The 21,624-nt window shown below is 36.9% G+C and overlaps 1 long non-coding RNA gene across 1 annotated transcript; it reads right to left on the bottom strand.

The window, feature by feature from the left end:
• Positions 1-12,339: 12,339 nt before the first annotated feature.
• LOC129526582 (uncharacterized) lies at positions 12,340-20,999 on the bottom strand. The gene is made up of 3 exons (XR_008671247.1): positions 20,833-20,999; positions 16,668-16,725; positions 12,340-12,435 (listed from the first exon to the last, which is right to left on the bottom strand). It is a non-coding gene; the product is annotated as an uncharacterized lncRNA (long non-coding RNA).
• Positions 21,000-21,624: the final 625 nt, after the last annotated feature.

Genomic DNA, 21,624 nt, shown 5'->3' with positions numbered 1-21,624 from the left:
TTTAAATGTCTTATCAGAGCTTAAGCCTCCTGACATTCATCTTGGCAAAGCCGTGTGCCTTCAGTGACAGTGAGTGCTCCTCTTCTCTGTCCCCTGACTGATTTGCATGCTCTCTCTGGTGTCCCCAGCAACAGGTGTCTCATTAGCACCTGAGCGATGCCAGCTTCTGAGGAAGGCTGTGAACTGATTAAACACATGCTCCATTTTTATCTCTTTATGAGTCATTACTTAAAGGTTTTATCACCAGATTGCCACACTTAATTACGTGCAGCCATAATTAAATATGAGCATTCTTAGGTCTGCTTTTTAAAACTGTAGTTTAAACTTCAGTGACATGTTTTGCCGTTTGCTAATTTAAAGCTATTTTTAAAAGAGCAGTAGAAGGTGCTTTGTTGAAGGGGGCATAGTGGGGGAGGGTTTTTTCTTCTTTCATACACCAGGTTATACAATTTTTCTTAATCTGAGAAAAAATCTACACTGCATTTAAAGGTTAGAGAGAATCATCAGAAGGAGGGGCAATTAAACTAGAGTGTGCGAAGTTTGTCTTTATGGGTGCAGGAAACTCTGGCATTGCTTGCCTTATAAATTATAATTTAACTGGGATTCTAGGAAACCTCAGGCAAAATCAGACAATTATCTGAATTTTCCTTTTTCCTTGTGTTCTGAAGGCATCTGTTAATTGGAAGAGGACAATATAAAACAACATCATCCATGTTATCAAGAGGATTATAAATCAATATTTTATTTTTCTTCTGACATATTTGTATTATCCGTTTCAGCCAAAATTACTTGTTTGAAATAATTTCATGTTTTGTTTGGTTTGGTTTTGTCTTTTTGCTCTGATCTCCTTCATACTCTCTAATACTTATAACTCAGGGCTGAACTATAGCCCCTCTTCACATTTGCTAAACACATGGAGCAACCAGAAGGTTTGGTTTTATTGCCATGCTTGTCTGTGGCCTCTCTAGGACACTCCCATACATTTATGAATCTTTCAATATTCTCCAAGTTCTGAAAGCCTATTTGCCATAAACAATTTCATCATTCCTCTAAGGACATGTACCCCTTTCTGCTCTAACTCCCCTTCCCTACTCTAGGATGATGGGAAATATAGCCACCCCATCCCTTTCTTCCTGCCTTCTAGAAACAAACATGCCAGATTTATGCAAGCTATACAAGTTATACAAATTTCTTTACCAGGGATTTAAGGCACTTACATAGGGAATTATGAAAAAAGAGAGCAGACCTTTTCTTTTGAATGTTAACATGAGAAGACACCTAAGATCTGAGGATGCTGTGAGGACACTTTGGAAGACCTTGCTGCCTTCTAACTAGCACACCCACACTCTAAGCATCACTTTTTTTTTTTTTTTTTGACTGAGTTTCGCTCTTGTCGCCCAGGCTGCAGTGCAATGGTGCGATCTTCGCTCACTGCAACCTCCGCCTCCCGGGTTCAAGCGATTCTTCTGCCTCAGCCTCCCAAGTAGCTGGGATTACAGGTGCCTGCCACCACACCCAGCTAATTTTTGTATTTTTAGTAGAGAGGGGATTTCACCATGTTGGCCAGGCTGATGTTGAACTCCTGACCTCAGGTGATCCGCCCACCTAGGCCTCCCAAAGTGCTGGGATTACAGTCATGAGCCACTGCACCTGACCCAAGCACCTCATTCCTTAAGGATTACAGCCTGGACTCCATCCTGCTTTGTGGGAAAACTTCCCTTGCCTCAGAAAGAGATCTCACTCTGGATCTCTCCAGGGTGGTCCAAGTTCAGGAAGTGTCCTGAGTGTCAGCCAAACAGAATTAATGTTTTATCTCGTTTATCCGTGTAGGAGACAAGAGAAGACTCTGCAGGGTGATGGAGGACAGGCTATAACACATAAACAAGGGCCCAAGTGCACAATTTTATTTTCAATCTCTCAGTGCAAATTTTTATATTCAATCTCCCCACAAGCGAGAATTGTGGCTCTGCTGCAGGTTTCTTTTTCTTTTTCTTTCATTCTTTCCTTTTTTTTTTTTTTGATGGAGTCTCCCTCTGTTGCCCAGGCTGGAATGCAGTGGCATGATCTCAGCTCTCTGAAACCTCTGCCTCCCGGGTTCAAGTGATTCTCATGCCTCAGCCTCCCAAGTAGCTGGGACTACAGGTGTGCACCACCACACCTGGCTAATTTTTGTCTTTTTTGGTAGAGACAGGGTTTTGCCATGTTGGCCAGATTGGTCTCAAACTCCTGACCTCAGGTGATCCACCAACCTCAGCCTCCCAAAGTGCTGGGATTTCGGGCATGAGCCACCGCACCCGGCCTCTGCAGGTTTCTTTACTTGTTAACCAACTATGACAATTTGGATACTTTGTTTTGAAGATGTGAGAATCAAAATAAAAACAAGACAAAAGCAAACACAGAGCCTCTCAAACATAATTGGATTCAGGAAAAAAAAAAAAAAAAGAAATAGATGGCTTCCACATATAAAAAGTCCAGAAGTAGTTCTCGCTTCAGCCATGGCTTGATAGAAGGGTAGAAATATCACCAGCCTCTCCAGTGTTTCCCTCTATTTCTCAGTTTCCTTTGAAGTCGCTCTACCTGGGCTTTGGGCACTAAAAGTGGGTAGGGGTTTCCAAAGAAAACTTGCAGCAGATGGAGTTAAGCAGGCAAGGAAGATTTTCCTCAGTTCTATTGCAATAGGGGAGAGAAATTGAACTCAACTCCTCTGAAAGGCAGCAGGGTTTTTAAGTGCTGGGATGAGCAAGTGGAAAAGCACTGGTGAATGTTTGTGAGGAGGTTGGTCCATGCGATTAGGCCATCTGTGCTGCTAAGTGGCACTGAGACAAGTTAGCATCCTACCCTCCCAGAGACATTGGGAGTGAAGGGCTCTTTCACAGTAATTGAAATAATTACATTTCAAAAGGATGACTCCCGGGTCCTTGAGAAATACATAGCAGGGTTGCAAAACTGGCAAGAGGCTAGCAGAAGATTTACATCTCAAAAGGGCAGAGAAAGAATGTTAAATTGAAAGCCTTCCAAAGTAAATACTCGAAGAAAGCGGAGACCAGGGATCTACAGCTGGGAAGAAACGTGAGCTTAAATCAAGCTGAGGGGTATGGTAAGGCTGTCTTGTTCAGGGTGTATCTCCAAATGAGAATCAGAGGCTTTGGAATAACTTGTATCAGAAACATAAACAACCAAGAGTTAACCAATAATCACACTTTCTAAGTAGTGATCAGTCTACTTTCTGTAGACTAAACAGTGATTAGTCTACTCTGTAAGCCAATATTGTCTACTTTCATAGTCTACTTTCTAAGCCAATATTGTCTAAGTCTATATTGTGAAACAAATAGTTGCCCCAAGAGCAAGGCTCTGGCTATGTCATTAGAAATAATGTCTTCCCACAATTGTGTTGGGCACATTTGGTTCCTTCCTATTCGCCTTGTAGGTGGTGATGTCAAATTCCAGCATCAGGTGTGAATGATATGCCTTTGCTCGTCACTGCACAGGTAAAGAAAACGACATGTTACAAAAAAACAAACAAACAAAACTAAATCAAATGAATTTGGCTAGGGTACCATCTTTAGTTCAGGTAAGCCCAGATATTTTGGAGAGGGTCTTTGCTCTTTCATCCCTTGTGGCGATTTGCTTATTGCTTCTGATGCACTGTCATCATTATTTACTAAAATCATTCAGCTTCATTGGTTCCGTGCTAATTTTGGACACAAATGTTTGGATCAAGCCTTCCAAGTTGTAGCACTAAGAACACAACTTCTTGGGGCCTACTTTTCAGAAAATTCATGTATCTTCACTACTTGAGGGGTCCCTCCCCATAAGATATTACTTTTCCTGTCTTTGAGACATCATCTTCCTCCATATCGAGTCACTTATGTCTTCTAATACCAGCAGAAGATTTATTCATGACCTTAAAGTATGTTGCAGCCTAATTCCTTAAAACAGATGCTGACGTGAAGAAATTACATCTTTAAACAGAAGGGTTGGTTATCCTTCCACCTAGGGAAGGGAAAGGGACATGTTATTATTATTATTATTATTACTTTTTCATTTCATTAAGCCCTGTAACATTGAGGACAGTATAGAAATTAGTACTTCTGTAAGTTATCCTGCTACATAATTTTTAATGCCTTCTCTCTCTTTTACACAGGAAATGGCTCTGGCTTTAATTAAATTGTTTTGATTCACATTTTTGCTCTGAAAGAAGTGGGTGGAATGCGATGTGGTGGAGAGGAATTTCTCACACCACTTATAGGGATGGGATTACACAGTTTATTTTGCATTTAAGTAGGATCATTTCATCCTGCTGGATTTGAATTTTAGTGTCCCTTCTTATGAATTTAACTTTTGTCACGTAGACTAAGTGTGTTGGCAAAAGAATAAAGACAGAGGTTAATCTGATGGAGTTCTAACACTATCTAATTCTTTCTGGAGACGCTTATTTGCAGGCTTCAGAGAGAAGTACAAGGCAGGATTTAGAAAAATAAAGTACTCAGGAAAAAGAGAATGTGAGAACATGTAGGGGGTTAGTTGAAGAGTGAAGGAGAAACATTAGGAAAGGAAATCATGGTATTTATCAGGAAATGTCCCAGATGTTTTGAGAAAAAAAGTAAAGAAATGACTCAAAAGTGTATTAGTGGCAAGAAAGATGGGCTAATGACCAAATAGCTGGTGAAAATAACAAATTAGAAAAAGTGATTTTTGTGTGTGTTTGGAAAAAGAGATTTTATAAGACTGTGAATAGGATGGGCTAGAATATGTCCCTTTTAGCTGTGTTTGAACACATCGGCTATAATTGCATTGTGAGTGTAAAATAATTCAATGGCCCACCATTTTCCCCAAACCATAATTAGTACCCAATAAATGCTTATGGAATAAGAGGTATTTTTTTATTCACCTCTGATTTTTAATATTTGTTAACAGATTTTTAAAATGCCAAATCTCATGTTTTAATGATATCATCATTATGTTTTAACTTAAAGCAGGAAGAGCAAACTTTGGAATCTCAGAAAACATACAGGAAATTCATTTTTTTTAATAGCATGTAATTTATTTAAAGAACATTTATTACACATGGTATCCTTGAGCTAAATGTCCGGGATATCCCACTGCCTATTGGTGGCTGCAAACAATTCTCCTCTTTCTACCCACATCTGGAGGTTGTTCAAGGAAATTCTTTGAAAAAAAAAAGAGTATGGGAATTCAAATTCTTATATTTATTAATTAAGAATTTGTGTAAACGGAAGCTTTCTGAGGAATTCAAGTTGCCTACGCTTATTTCAAATATAGCCAATGTGGAGCCTCCAGAACATGTCAGATCTTAAAGGAGAGGCAATTTGGCTCTGTGAGGTTAATAAGTTAAGCCTGAGGAGGCCTCCATATTGAGTCCTTACCTGGCAAACTCTGACCTTGCTTAATACGTAGTCTAACAGGAAAAGCCTCACTTAGGAGTCCTCAACTATTGAAACAAGTGCTTGAGTCTTAGTCAATCACAGCAGCTGAGCCCCAATAAATCACAGGTGGCCAGATAATTAAAATAAGGCAAAACACCGAGCTGTAACCAGTTAGGCCGTATTTATGCATCACTTCCATTTTCTGTTCATAATTATCACCTGACCACCTTACGACTCTGGAATTCTTAGATCTTGTTCTAATTCTGAGGGCTATCTGATTCTAGAATCATGAATAAAAGCCAATTAAGATCTTTAAAATTGTTGTAATTTTGTTTTTTGATAGCCCTAGTAACTCGGGGACACTAGTGGGAGCCAATAGTCTTCTGAAATTGTTTTCCTATTCCAAAGCCTTCTCGATTAAATATTTAACGTAGCATTTTTATTGTGCCTGTTTTGCAGCAATATTTTTTCCCAGAGATTTTATATGTTTTGTGGGTCTTTGTGGTATATATTTCTCTACATAGAAAAATATCCCAGTGAATGCTTAATTACCAATATTTCAGTTTTAAAAGCTACTGGAAATAATCGAATATCTATATTTTTAAATTGTTATAGAGGGTGTCAAATATATAACATTAATATAGAATTATTTTAAACTAGTGAAAGAAGAGTATAAAACTTCTCTAACAGTGAAGAATTAAAGGATATGTTAAGTGTCTAATATGTGGGTACAATTCTAAACATTTTCTTCTGCTGTTTTCACTTTTTTTAGATGCTGCTAGAGAAAAGAAAGATAAATAATGCCAGAATTAAGTTCCTTGGGAGATTACAATTTGGAGTAGAGATGGGCAAATACAAAGATAAGCACAATACATGTTAGCAACTAAGTAACAGTCACTGGACTCTGAATCTCACGGATTATCATTATAAACTAAAAAAATATTAAAAAACAGAACCAAAACTTGGTGCCACAGAGCAGGCAAATTCAGGCAGATGAGGGTGGAAGGCTGCTCGCAGAGGATGAGGATGGCCCTAGTGAGTTTCTGGCTTTCATGGTTTTTCTATGGCAGATTTAGCTGCCATCGAAAGCTGATTGTGTTTGGGGCTTTATAAAGCAAAGGCAGAGTTGAGGACAACTGCAAGCTTTGGAAAGTTACAGCAGAAACGCCTGATAGAAGAGAGCCAGAGCAAAGGAGCCCCAAGGCTGACTCCAATCAGCCCAGCTAGGGATAAATGAACTTAACTGACGAATGAGGTGTTGTTTTTGCTTTCAGGATAAATGCAGATACATTCCATTTATTATTTAAGTCCAGAACAGTGGCTAGTACGTAGTGAGTGCTCATAATAATACTAGATAATATTTGTTGAATACTTACTATGTCAGCAAGCTTGAAGATAGATCAATAGACATTTCCATCAGACAAAAGTGAACAAGAAGATTTAAAAAAAACAAAAGGAGCACAATACAGTGTAAGCTCCGTAACAGAGTGCTGTGTGAACATAGATGTGATGTGGTTAATTTTGCTGGAAGGTGGGTGAAGAGTGACTTTTGAAGTGGATCTGGAAGGAGGAGTGCATACACTAGCCAACGTCTCTGGCAAAGTAAAAGGCAAAGCAAGGAACAGAAGCATTGATGAGGAAAATCAAAAGCAGAACTCGGTGGCTTGAATTCAGGGACAAGCTTAAGGATAGGTCCAAGGAGAGATGTGCTACTATATGTTTGATAACAAATCGGACAACAAAAGCAAAAGCAAACAAAAAAATTGGACAACAGTAGGAAGCTGTAATGATACAAGCATCTCTGTATCATGTACATCTGACTGATGGTAGAGTACATTATGAAGGAAATGCTAAATCTTTGGTTTAGTATATCTTCCAGATGTACATTTTCTACAATTCTTTTGTTAAAATTAAAAGTTCAATTAGTATTTACTAAATTATATTTTTCTCTTCCTTACCAATCACATCAAAACTGCTATGCCAAGGGCCGGGCGCAGTGGCTCATGCCTGTAATCCCAGCATTTTGAGAGGCCAAGGCAGAAGGATCACTTGAGGTCAGGAATCTGAAACCAGCCTGGCCAACCTGGTGAAACCCTGTCTCTACGAAAAATACAAAAAAATAGCGAGGCTTGGTGGCACGTGCCTGTGATCCCAGCTACTCACGAGGCTGAGGCAGGAGAATCGCTTAGACCCAGGAGGCAGAGGTTGCAGTGAGCTGAGATTGTGCCGCTGCACTCCAACCTGGGTGACAGAGCGAGATTCGGTCTAAAAAAACAAAAATTGCTATGTCAAGTTTTGTTGATTTTTACCCCCTAAACATTGCTAGATCTCATCTATCTTTGTTCTTGTTGTTTTCACCATTACCACCCTGGTCTAAGCTATTTAACATAGGTTATGGGAATTAATCACTGCTGTTACTTCCTTGCATCATTCATGCTCTACTCCAATCTGCTCTCCAGGTAGGAGGAGATAGAGTGGCTTTATAAAATGTGCTTATGCTTGTATCACTCCTATTAAACTCTGAGAAGGTTTGCCTTTATAGTAGGGTAGTGAAAAATGTGGAAATAACTACCATGGCCATCAATAAAAGAAAATACAAACAAAGACTGCTATATACTTTAATATTCTATGGAGGGGGTTTCAACAAATAAACAAAATCTGCTTGTATCAACATGAGTATATCATAAAAAATTGAGTAAAAAAACAAGTTGCTGATGGAGATGTACAATATAATGTCATTGATATAAATCAAAAGTCAGACAATTCAGATATATTATATATAAAGAAACATATTACAAAATGTTTCAAAATATTAGGAAAATGGCAAATCTTCTTCCAGAAAGTACTTTTATTTTCTTTAAATGTTTTTAAGTTTGTTAGAAAAATAAAGTAAATGTGACAAAATGTTAACATTCATTAAATATGAACTGTGGATATACAGATATTATATGGGTTCCTGTTTTTCCTTCATATTTAACAATTAAAAATAAAAACAATACTTTAAGGTGTTATTTTCTCCTATTATGTTTATAGAAATGAATTGGTCTTGGAATACTAAGTAAGGAGGAAAGGTAAGATGAATTCTTGATGGGAATATAAAGTAGAATAGATACTTTGGAGAGCACTATGTTAATATCAAAAAAAATTCTTATTTCTATATATTTCTAAGTATATATTACTCCTCACAGTAGTTTTCAAAAGTTTTGGTTTTAGGACCACTTTATACCCCAAAATTATAGATTGCACCAGACACTTTTTGGTTATGTGGGTTTATATGTTGATATTTTCCATATCAATATATGAAGTTTTGAAAATACAAGAATATAGAAGCACACAAATTCTATTAGCCATCAAAAGAATGATGTCACGCCATGTCATTAGCCTCTCAAAACCCTAAGAGCATGAAAGTGCAAAGGCCAATACTGCCTTAGTATAATTATGGAAAGATTTTAGTCTTGCGGACCCCCTGAAAAGTCCCTAGCATCCCCTGGTGTCTGTAGATTACACGTTGATATCCAACAACCCTGAAAAACTTTATACATGTGCATTAGGCTACATTTACAGGAAGATTATCAGAATGTTATTTACAAAAGGGGAAACTGGAAAAAATTAAATGTTCATCAATATGAGAATGGGATAAATACATTTTTGTATATTCCAAGTTGGGTTCCTGTACTGAACTTAAAATCCAGCCATCGCAGCTCTACATATCATTATTACATATCATTATCATTGTTTCCCCTGTATACAGTGCGTATTCATGGGTGTGTGTGTGTGTGTGTGTGTGTGTGTGTGTGCATGAGGGAAGAAAATATACCCAACTAGGTTCACCAGTTTATGTTTACCAGGTTGGGAGAGAAGAGAGAAGAAACAATTGGAGCAGACACAATAAACAAAGACCAATTTAAATTTACATGTAAAAATATTTTATCTTAACAATTTCAGAAGTGAAGGAAAAACTTGTGAATTTGCCAATAGATGCTATATATTTATTTCTAGTCAAAAGTTTAAGAAAACTGCTCCATGATTTTATAGAATTTTGTGGCAAGTCAGGTAAATAAATACTTGCTATATTTATTTATAATGTTAGATCACCATTTTTCAATAGATAGGCCATTATAGTGAAAAATTAATCTGAAGTATTTCCAAAAGTCATTTAAAACTCTAGTTCTAATATAATGAACTTGTAACTCCTCATTTTTCTTTTTTTTAAAAAAAATCTATATGTGATTTGTGATGCTTTTGGTGGGGATAAATGTAATGGATCGAGCTTACCATGTTATGGAGTTGATATTAAGAACATTTATCTTAAAAGTAGCCTTTTGTCTGTTTACCCAATGAACTGCTAATCTGAGAAAAATCTGATTAGTTCCATCCAGAGTTTGATTCAATTTAGGGGAGCCAACCTTTGCTTCTGAGTAGACAGAACTGCTTCTCTCTTTTTAAACTTATCTTTTTTCAATTATTCTTTATATGTTCAGGGGCGAATGTAATCATTTTAATGAAACTTAGATCGAATGATCTTAGAATGAATGGCAAGAATGGTCAGAGTCTCCATTGTAGAATAGATTGTTTCCCCTTGTGTGGTATTCATTTCACTGCTTCTCAGTGATTACCTGTCATATGTTTTGCAAAGATGGGTATTAGTGTAACTATGGCAATTTTGCATCAAAACATGTAGTTACTGGGGGGCAAAAGCATGTATAGAATTATCTTGAAATATGAAAAATGAGACTGGAGATAAACCAAACAGATATGAAAGACTTTCTAAAAACTAGTTATTATTTTTTCTCATGAAAACAAACAGCTAGAACCTCACTTCTACATGAAAACCAATCTTTCTATTTGTCAGGAACACTGAGAGATGCTGTAAGCATCTTTTAGACATTATTTTAAGAACTCAGTCCATCTTTGACAGACTAATTGCTTGTTCAGTGAAGAGAAATCCCAATGACAGATAATGATCCCTTTTAGTTAAACAATCCCTCTTCTGGTGATGTCATCTATGCTGGTGTTGGAAGGAGTTTCTGAAAAATGTTTTGCACTTAAAAGGCACTTTCTCTCTGATGGAAACATTAATTTGTCCTGCTAGACCCCGTTAAAAAATAGTAAAATAAATACACATTAGAAGACCTTTAAGGAGTGGCTACATTTTTTCCTATACATGCAGTTAGTCAGTTTCAGGACCTTAGTTGCTTTGTTTATATTCCCAACTTAAACCATGCATCATTAGACCAGTGCACCAGTGGCCCATCCGTGCAACTAGAGAGCTGTTTTTCTTCAGTCGTTTGCTTTCTGTCTTGGGATATTTGCTTTCTGAAGGATTATAAAATGAAAAACAAGTTAAGCTTCAAGGCACAGTCAGAAATAATGAGTCAAATAAGAGAACTATGTGGTTCCTGATACTTTCTTGTGTTAAATGTAAACAAAATCCACTTTTTGATCAGTATAAGGGTGGCTATGGCTTCAGCGATCAATTGGAGTAATGTAGAAACTGATTTGTGATCAGATCTCATGTGGAGTTTGACGGAGGACACATGTTAGAGGTCAGTCATCACATTGAAAGCATCTAGAAAGAGAGCAATTAGGAGGTAAAGAATCCAGAATCCACATCCTATTTGGATCTCTCGAAGGATCTTGGCTAAGTTATTGCAGTGGAATAGAAGCCAAAGCCAAGAGAAGAGAGGCTTTTTTGGCTTCATAGAACTGAGAAATGATCATGTACATGAAGAGATGCCATCTGTGCTGTTTCAAATAGTGGAGTTAGCCCCAGTGGATGAGCATTACACAAAAGTAATTTTTACATCAGCATAACAAAGAACTTCCTTTTGGTCTAAAGATATCATTGATGAGGATATGAATTCACTGATCCTTGGTTTATTTATGAAGCTAGAGAAAAATCTTTCAGAAATTTATTTCCAATGAATGAAAAGTCTTTATGCATTGGAAGATAGAACATTTTACTTTCATTTCTTCGAGTTGCAACATCTGATCTGTCCTCCTCATGCCAGAGCCCAAGTCAGGCATTGTGAAGTGGTCTTCAATGCAATCTCCACAAGTTTCCTTTAAAAAGGGGTTGGTGGGAATTGATGAGTAAAGAGATGTATAGCCTTTCTCAGAGATCCAAACATTGTCACTAACCTAAATTGAATTTTAACCCAAATGTGATATATTTGTTCTTACTGGCTTCTGAAATAAAATTGAGGGTTAAATATGTTTTACGGAGTGACACTAATTTCAGGACCTCAGTTACATGATGTATACGTACAAGAGTGAAAACAGGACTGGGATCTTAAAAGAGAATTCTGCAAAAAATGATGCTTTGTTATGACCTAGATGTTTGTTTTTGAAATTGAATCCCCTATTAAAATTTTCTGGCATGTCTTTTATAGGTGACAGCGGTCAGGAGGGGTACCCCTCATACTGGCTTCTTACTTCCACCTCTTGTGGCCCAACCCTGTCCTCCAGAGCCTAGCTTCTCCCTTGATCTTTCCCTTTTCTCCCTAACTTCTACTTTTGGACATTCCCCCTCTCATTCTCCGTGTTTTAGATCTCAGTTACCACCCCAAGTACTTTGCTGCTGATTTGGGTATCTTGTTTAAAAGAAAATCAGCTCGGGGGGAATGTCTCGAAAAACTGAGGCTGAGGGTAGAGGGAGTATGCCCGAGTCTTGGAGTCTTGGTTCCTGTTCACAGTGTTTGTGGGTTATTTCCTTTTCTATCACTCACCTCTTTATATATATATATATATATATTATATATATATATATATAATATATATATAAAGAACAAGAATAAACACAAGTAGACATGTAGAATAATATTGCCAGCCACTACCTCCTTTACTAGTTCATACGCTTAATAATTTACTGAATGAGTATTCACATGTAAGTGCTAAATGTTGTAGGTACAGCAGACATATTTGAATTATTGGCTTATGCAATAAAGGAGACGGGCAAGTCCAAAATCTGCAGGGTGAGCAGGAAGGCTGGAGACTCAGGGAAGAGTTGATGTTGTGATTCAAGTCCAAAGGCCATGATACTGGATACCTGTGGTAGATCAAATGTTTCAGTTCAAATCTGAAGGATGTCAGTCTGAAAGATGTCAGGCTGAAGGCCATAGAAAAGCTGATGTTGCAGTTCAAGTCCAAAAGCCATTGGCTGCAGAATTCCCTCTTGCTCAGAGGAGTTTAGCGTTTTGTTCTATTCAGGCCTTCAACTGATTGAATGAGGCCCACCCACATAATAGATCGTGATCTCATTTATTCAAAGTCTACCCATTTAAATGGTAATCTCGTCCAAAAACATCCTCACATAAATATCCAGAATAATATCTGACCAAATATACGGGCACCGTGACACATAAAATTGTCATAAATTGACACATAAAATTCACTGTCATAGGAGGTGGCATTTAAGTTAAGACATGAATGCAAAAGATACAATAGCAAAGAATTTCAGGAAGCAGAAAGAATAGGCACAAAAAGTTTTGTGTTTGTGAAACAGAAAAAAAGCCCTATAACTAGAGTTTGGTAAGTAAGGAAAGTGACTGAGAAAGTGTAGGAGAATAATGCAGGGGAAATTTATGTAAGGCAGTGGTTTTAAACCTTGGCTGTTAGAATTACCCAGGGAGCTTTAAAAAAATGCCTAGGGATGCAACCAAAGGACCAGTTAATTCTCCATGTAATTCAATGTGCAGCTAAGGTTGAGAAGCACTGATGTAGACTAGATTCTGAGATTTTATTGCAAATGAAAGAAGATGTAGCTGGTAAGGTGCATAGGTTTCATGGTTTTTAAGAAATCATTATGAAAGTATTTTGGTTCCAGTAATGGCAAGACTCTTTCTCTGATAACAATCATAAATCTGGACAAAATATTGAAAAACAAATAAATTGAAGGCACAGGGGAGCAAAGCAAAACAGCCAGAAAATGAGAAAATGGAACATGACTCTGAAAAAATGAAAGTGTGTGTGTGTGTGTGTGTGTGTGTACAGCTTTTACCTTGAGGGAACTTCTCAATGTATGTAGTACGGGTTGGCTAGAACTCAAGCAGAAAGCTGCAGTTTTATTTACTGGAGGCAAATGAGAATGGAGTTTTGGGTTTCCAGATGGTCTGGAAACTTGGGGGAGGGTAATTCTGGATAACAGCCACACAAAGGGAAACTCCAAACCCATATCTCTACCTCATTCACCAACTTGGCTGAGCCTTAAACTGCACATGTGTGGGGGAAACTCTAATAAGCCCTGCAGGAAGCAAGGCTGGAAGAGACTTCAGCAGCTGCCCACAGCACAGGACACTGAATTTGGAGTTGGAATCTACCCTAAGTAGAGGACCTGGATAAACCTCTGAATTCCCTCTAAAGCTCCACAAGAATCACAAGTTAAGAGCATAGATGAAGGCCCAGAATAAAGTCCCAAGTGAAACTCCAGAATTGTGGAATTTGCCTTCTAACTAATAGTAAAACTGAAACATATCTGAAATAACAAAGCATACAAAATTCAAATTAATCAACTAGTAATTTGCTTGCTGGTTAGAATAAAAATAGACACATTCCAAAGGAACAACACATCAAGAGTGTCAATATATAACATCCACAACGTCCGGTATACAATAAAAATTGGTAGAACAGTAAAACAAACAAACAAACAAACAAACAAAACCAGGTAAATTCTATCCTGCATCTTAAAAAAAAAGAAAAAAAAAAAAAACAACTCAATAACCAGTCAATGGAAATAGAAACCCAAATAACTAAAAGTTGGAATTCACAGAAAATAATTTTAAAGCAGGTGATGTAAATATGTTCAGGACTTAAAGAAAAAATACTAGAGTGAACTGATGGAGAATCTCAGGAGAAGTGGAAACTATAAAAAAAGAAACAAAAATTTTAAAACTAAATTACAGTATGTATATTGAAAATTTCACTTTACAGACTTAAAGTGAACTTAAAGCTAGGTCAATAAAAATTCTCTAATCTGAAGAACAGATAAATTGATCATAATCTCAGTAACCTATAGGAAAATATCAACCAGTCTGAATTACATCTAATTGGAATCCCTGAAGAAAAGATAGAGAATGGAATTGAGAAAAAAATTTGTGACAATGGTTTCCAAATTAGGTAAAAATTGTCAACGATCAGATTCAAAAAGATCAGTGGATACATGAAGGCATAATATCACTGATGACTGTATAGATATTAAGACTATAATAAAGAATATTATGAACAAATTTATACCACTTAATTTGGAAACAGCTAAAATGGAAAAAAAAGTCCATTAAAAACCTTCTTAATAAAAATTTCAGGCCCTGTTAGTTTCACAGTTAAATTCTACCAAGAGTTTAAGAAAGAAATAATGCCAATCTTACACAAACTCTTTCAGAAAATAGAGGAAGCTTCCCAAAATATTTTATGAAATCACCATAATCCACTTGAAAAACCCTTACAAAGACGTTATGAGAAAAAAGAAATTATAGACCAACATCTTTGAACACAGACCAACAGATCCTTTAACACTATTAGCAGAGCCAGGCACAGTGACTCACATGTGTGATCCCAGCACTTTGGGAGGCCAAGGCGGGTTGATCACTAGGTCAAGAGATTGAGACCATCCTGGCCAACACGGTGAAACCCTGTCTCTGCTAAAAATACAAAAGTTAGCTGAGCATGGCGACCCATCTGTAATCCCAGCTACTAGGGAGGGTGAGGCAGGAGAATCGCTTGAACCTGGGAGGCGGAGGTTGCAGTGACCCGAAATCGCCACTGTACTCCAGCCTGGCGACAGAACAAGACTCCATCACAGAAACAAACAAACAAACAAACAAAATACTATCAGCAAACTGAATTTAGCAATATTCTAAAAGGAGTCATTTAATGTAAGATTATCAGTAATGCAAGTTTAGTTTAACATTTGAGAGAATTAATTTTGTTTACTATATAAGTAGGATGAAAGAGAAAAAGACAGTATCAATTGATACATATAAACATTTGGTGAAATTTAATAACATTTGTGGTTTTAAAATAATCTCAGGAAGTAAAACAGAAGGGAACCTTTCAATCTGACAAAGGTCATCATCAAAACTCAAGTTAACCTCACGCTTAATGGTGAAATATGGAACGCTTTCTAAGAGGAAATAGTGGGAATTGGGCTAATGAAAGGATATCTGATCTTCCCATATTATTCAACACTGCACTTGTATTCAATATGTACTTCCCATATTATTCAACACTGTGCCTATCCAGGGCAATAATGTCAGAAAAATAAGTAAAAGACAAAGGTACTGGAGAGGAAAGGTAACTGTTATTGCTCTAGGTTAATTATGGTTTACACAGAAAATATTAAAAATATACCAAGTAACTGCTAGAACTCATATGAGAATTTACCAAAGTCACAATGTGCAAGGTTATTATACAAAAATTACATTGTACAAAAAACTGATACAGAGTTTTTTGTGTGTAATAAACTTGCATGCTGTGACTTTGGTAAATTTTCATGAGTTCTAGCAATAATATCTAGAACTCATGAATATTGGCAAAGTTATCTAGTATCTCTGCATAGTAGCAAAGAATTGTAAAATGAAATTTTAAATATTTCCTTTTCAATTGCATCAAGAAGCATAAAAATCTTAAGAATAATTAAACAAATATTCAAAACCTCTGCAAAGAAAACAGTAAGACACTGAAAAAAAGTAAAATAACTAAGCAAACAAATGGAGACCTAAATAACTTTTACAAATTAGAAGATGTCCATTCTCAACAAGATCAATGTATAGATTCAGATAATCCCAATCAAAATTCAAGTAGCTTTTTTCTTTCTGTGGGCATTGAAAAACTAATTCTTGATTTTATATGAAAATGCAAAGGTTCAATAACAGACAAAGGAATCTGAAAATAAAGTTGACAGACTCCCACTACCTGGTATTAAAACCAGCTATAAAGCTATTATAATCAAGACAGTGTTATGAGGGCATTTGAATAAACAAATAAATGGGGCAGAATAGAGAATGCAGAAATAGTCCTCCTCATTTTTGGTCAATTGATTTTCAATTGAGGCTGCAAGTCAATTCAATGTCAAAAGGAAACTCTTTTCCAAGACTGGGTATTTAGGAGGTTGGGGAAGGTAGTGTGAAAGGGGAGAGGGTAAGGAAACTAAATATCAGTGCAGGGAAATAATCTTCAACCTGTGTCTCACTTCATACACATAAAAATAATACAATCCCAATCATAAACTGAAACATAAAAGCCAGTACTATAAACTTCTAGAAAGAAACAAACATAAAAGATTACCTTCATAACCTTGAGGTTGGAAACAACTTCTTGAACTATACAGAAGAAAGCACTAATGCTGAAAAGAAAAAGAAGGAAAATGGAAAATTGAACTTCATCTAAATTAAAAATATCTTCTTATTAAAAGACACTGTTAATAAAATGAAAAGCCAAGTATCTACTGGGAGAAGATATTTATAATAAATATATCTGAAAGACTTAAATACAGAATATATAAAGAACTAAAAAAAAAAAAAATGAAAAGATAAGCAACCTAACAAAAAGAGGCAAAGGATTTGAATGAATACTTCCAGTAAGAAAATAAACAAATGGCCAATAAGCACACATCTTTGGACATCTTTTTGTCATCAGGAAATTGCCAATTAAAACAATGAGGTATAACTCTATTTAGCTACTCTAGCTTCTGAATGGGTAAAATTAAAGACAAGCAACATTAAATGTTGGAGAGAATGTAGAACAAGTGAAACTCTGATATGTTATTGGTAAGAGATGAGAATTTTAGAAAACATTTGGCAATTTCTTTTTTTTTTTTTCTTTTTTTTTTCTTTTTTTTTGAGACGGAGTCTTGCTCTGTCGTCCAGGTTGGAGTGCAGTGGTGTGATCTCGGCTCACTGCAAACTCCGTCTCCCTGGTTCACGCCATTCTCCTGCCTCAGCCTCCCGAGTAGCTGGGACTACAGGCGGCTGCCACGACGCCCGGATATTTTTTTGTATTTTTAGTAGAGACGGGGTTTCACCATGTTATCCAGGATGGTCTCGATCTCCTGACCTCGTGATCCGCCCGCCTTGGCCTCCCAAAGTGCTAGGATTACAGGCGTGAGCCACTGCGCCCGGCCGGCAATTTCTTATAGAGTTAAATCGATTCTTAACATAAGATCCAGCATTTCCAGCCCTAGGTATTTAATCATAAGAAATAAAAACATATGTCTACACTTAGAATTGTACCCAAATTTTCATTGTACTTTTATTCAAAATAGTACAAAACTGAAAACAACCTGATGGTTTTCAATAGGAGAATGGATAAATTTCTGTTTACTTATATAATGGAATTCTACTTAGTACCAAAAAAATAAACAACAACTACCAATTCATGTAAACACATAGATGAATTTCACAAGTACTAATATGATGTTGGGCAAAGGAAATCTGTCCTTTGATAACAAAGGGTGCATACTGTGCACATGTACTCAGGAAAAAGCTGATGTGTCTTTACTGACAGAAGTAAGAACAGTGGTTGTCTAAGGAGAAGGCTGATGATTGACTAGAAGGAGTTATAAAAGGTGTAATGAAAATATTTTATATCTTGATTAGAATGAGTGTATACATTTACTGGGAATCTTTAAGTTGTGTGCTTGAAATTAGTACATTTTGACTGAATATAAATTTGATCTCAATTTTAATGGTTTATGGGTAGATATAAATGAAAGCTAGAAGAATTAAGAGGCTATTTCAGTAGTCTAGACAGGAGATTATGGTAATTCAGAGTAGGATGTTAGGAATGGAGCTGAGAATTTACTTCATCGGGGAGGTAGCTTGAAGGTGAAGCTGGCAGGAATTGCTGATGGACTTGGATCCAAGGGGTAAGAGATATAAAGGATTCAGGATGCTTCTATGATTTTGGTAAGGGAACTAGGTGGATGGCATTCCTCTTTCAGAGACTGTGAAGACTAGGAAAGGAACGGTGTTGGAGAGTGAGTACCTGTGATGAATCAAGAGCTTGTCTGACCCGTGTTAAGTTTGTAATATCTTTTGCAGCACTAGTACAGCAGAGATACCAAGCAGGCCCATGCATTTTTCAGTCTGGTTTTCAGTGAAGAGTCCAGTGCTGGGTGCATACATTTGGAGTCAATAGCATAGAGATTGTATTTCATAGAAACTTTGAAATACAGAGTCACCAGGTATGTGATTATAGTTGTACAGGAATGGGTTTCATGAAAAGAAAAAAGGCACTGGCTAAATGCTTGAAAAATGTATTTATAGTGAATGAATAGTAAAAATGTAGGAAGATTATTTTGTTTTGAATTAGAAAAAGAAATGACACCCAAAGCAAAATAATTAACTGATAAAACACCAAACAAGTTGGATCATATGAAAAGTAAGACTTTGGGCAAATTGTTTAATGACATTGTTTTCTTTTCTTTAAAATGAGGATAATAATCATATGCATAATAAGGGATGATTGTGCAGATCAAAGAAAATAAGTAGTACAAAACACTTTTAAGTGTTTATGAGAAATGTAAATGCTGGTCATTATAGATATATTTCTTTTCGTTATTTATTATCACTATGTAAAATCCAATTTCTACAAGACTTTACTTTCATAGCAGTCTTGTTAAAGTATTAGCTGAAAATGATAACCTGGGCTCCTTGAATTTTAATTGAATAATCAGATGAAAAAACTCAGAAAGCATTCACCTTAGATGGAAAAATTTAACATAACCCATGAGAACCTGGTGAGGTGCATTTTCCAAAAGGCAGTCCTTCTGTGTAACTCCACAAACTTGTCAGACTGGCCTGGACTTGCAGACTGAAAGTGACATTCCTGGAGACATTTTAACATCATCTCCCCAAGGACAAACATATTGCATTCTTTTTGAGATGGGTCATAAAGGGATTTCACCTGCCTTTATTCTTAGCTGAAGGTACAAAGGAAGCAGTTCCTAAGTCAGGAGAATCCCATCAACCCCCGCAACCTGTTTATGCCAAGGTGGAAGATGAATGAAACCAGAAAGCAGCCGTGCCTGACCACATTGAGAAAGAATCAGACAGTGCTGCCTCCGCCAGAGTCCTGGGCATGCATCTGTGATCCAGTTTTGAGTCACTTCCCCTAGCCCAGGTGGTACACAGCCCTGGGTTTTTACAGCTGGATCAGATCATGCAGGCATGGGAGTATCATGAGACTCCAGAGTGTCATGGGATGTATCATGAACATAGAAGCCAAAGCAGCTGCTGCAGGCTGGCCAGCCAAACCATATTACACAAAACTGGGGCTCCATGAACCACAGAGTGAAGTGACAGTCTCCTTTAGAGCCTGTGCAGCTCTTTGTGCTTTTCCAAAGCTCTTAGCAGTGATGGACAGCTAGATCTAGTGGAAAAACCCTGGATCAGGCTGGTAGACCTGAATGTGAAGGCTTACTCTATGCTTATTCACCTTTAACATTGTGCAATATCTTTTCTCCCCTTGTTCTTTTCAGATTTTCATGTGTAAAACTGGTGAATAACGTTACTGATTTGTTAGAAATAATTTGAAGATCATATGATTCAAGTTACAGAATGTCTAGCCTGCAATTTGATACACATTAGGTATTCAAAATCAGTGAATCCCATTTTGTTTATCCTTGATATGGTCTAAACCAATGCTGCCTAATCAAAATATAAACTACACATACAACAATTATTTTTCACAGCTACATAAAGAAACTAAGAAGAAACAGGTAAAATTAATTTTAATTATGTGTTATATTTGCTACAACAAATCTGTAACATTATCATTTCAGTAAGTAGTTGATATAAAATTATTAAAAATCAAAAACTTTTGATTTTTTATGTCTAAGTTAATTAAAATGAAATAAAAAATCCAATTCCTTAGCCTAACCTGCTGCATTTTAAGTGCCCGGTATTCACATGTGTCTCTGGTATTGGACAGTGCCCATCTAAAGGAGTATCAGTTATGAAGAAAAAATGAATACAAGCAGAAAGAATAAAGTTAAGTTGGCTAAGAATTGTCAGTTTCTAAGATAGAGAAAATGAGATGGATTTATAAAAAATGGTGTTGAATCTGGTGCCTTGAGTATAGGGTTATCATTTGTAGAAATAGGAAAGTAATTTTGAGGGACAGGTGGATTGGAGATTAGAATTTCAGTTGTATACATGCGGAGTTTGAGATGGTGTCAAGAGACCTCTGTAGGGCTGTTTGGTTAATAGAATGACATGTCCACAGGAAGCTCAGCCAAGAGGGTTCTTTTCAGTAAAGGTGTGGACATCAAAGAAAAGTATGCATTGGGAATTGAGGAGCTTTGGTTTGCCTGTATATAGGCTATGAAAGAAAAAAAAAAGCCAACCCAAAAAAGACACAAGAAGACAAAAAAGTAGGAGAGAAATCAAGCTAATATAATGTTCCAGACTCCAAGGGTTAAATGGCTTTGCAGGTAGCAATGAAATGGTACCTGGAATGTTGCTGCAGAGATAAGGAGGAAGCAGAGCAGCAGCTCACCAGCAGCCCTGGTTGCATCACTGCTGCTCACTGTCTCTGCTATTCCTGTTTTCTTGGCTTCATGTTACACTCCAGCATCATCTTAGTCATCGTCTGTTCTGCTCTAACAGGTGCATTAATCAAAAAGAAGAACAGCCGTGTCACTTTCCTCTTGCCTGTCTTACACATAATTTTGGTGATTTGGTTCTTTCATCTGACTTGTTCATTCACTGAACTTATACTTATTCAGCTCATACTTCCTGTGTGCTCAGCACGGAGGGTTCCGAAATGAACAAGGTCCTTATTTTCTCTCTAAGAGGCTGATTTGCTTTACATGAGAGTGCTCTGGCAAAACTGCCTATTCTTACCTACCCCAAACCAGTCTTTGTAAAGGCAGCAATGTACTTTCTCTACCTCAGGCAGGGTTCTTTTTCTATTTGGGAAGTTGCCTGGGAGTGTAAGAAGTGTTCCTTGCTTCTCCTGCTTTTCAGAAGTCTCCCGGCTTCTGCATGCCTGGTAATACCCTAGGCCCCCCTCAATTCCCAGCTGTTATTGACTCTCTCTCTCTTTAGGACCCTTGCCAACTATCTCGATTAGTGTTTATCCAATGATAATAGTACTAGATGATTTTAGGTGGTAATAAATCTAGGTGATTTGAGATGGTACTCTAACATTTTTCTGTTTGATGTCTTTCATTTTCATGCAACTATCTATTTATGGTAACTGACACTGTATTTTAAACTTATGAATGATATTTCTTGAAAAA

This window comes from Gorilla gorilla, chromosome 15, assembly GCF_029281585.2.
Source record: "Gorilla gorilla gorilla isolate KB3781 chromosome 15, NHGRI_mGorGor1-v2.1_pri, whole genome shotgun sequence".
Taxonomy (NCBI): Eukaryota; Metazoa; Chordata; class Mammalia; order Primates; family Hominidae; genus Gorilla; species Gorilla gorilla.
The sequence above is the reverse complement of the archived record's forward strand: the minus strand, read 5'-3'. Positions and strand labels throughout refer to the sequence as shown.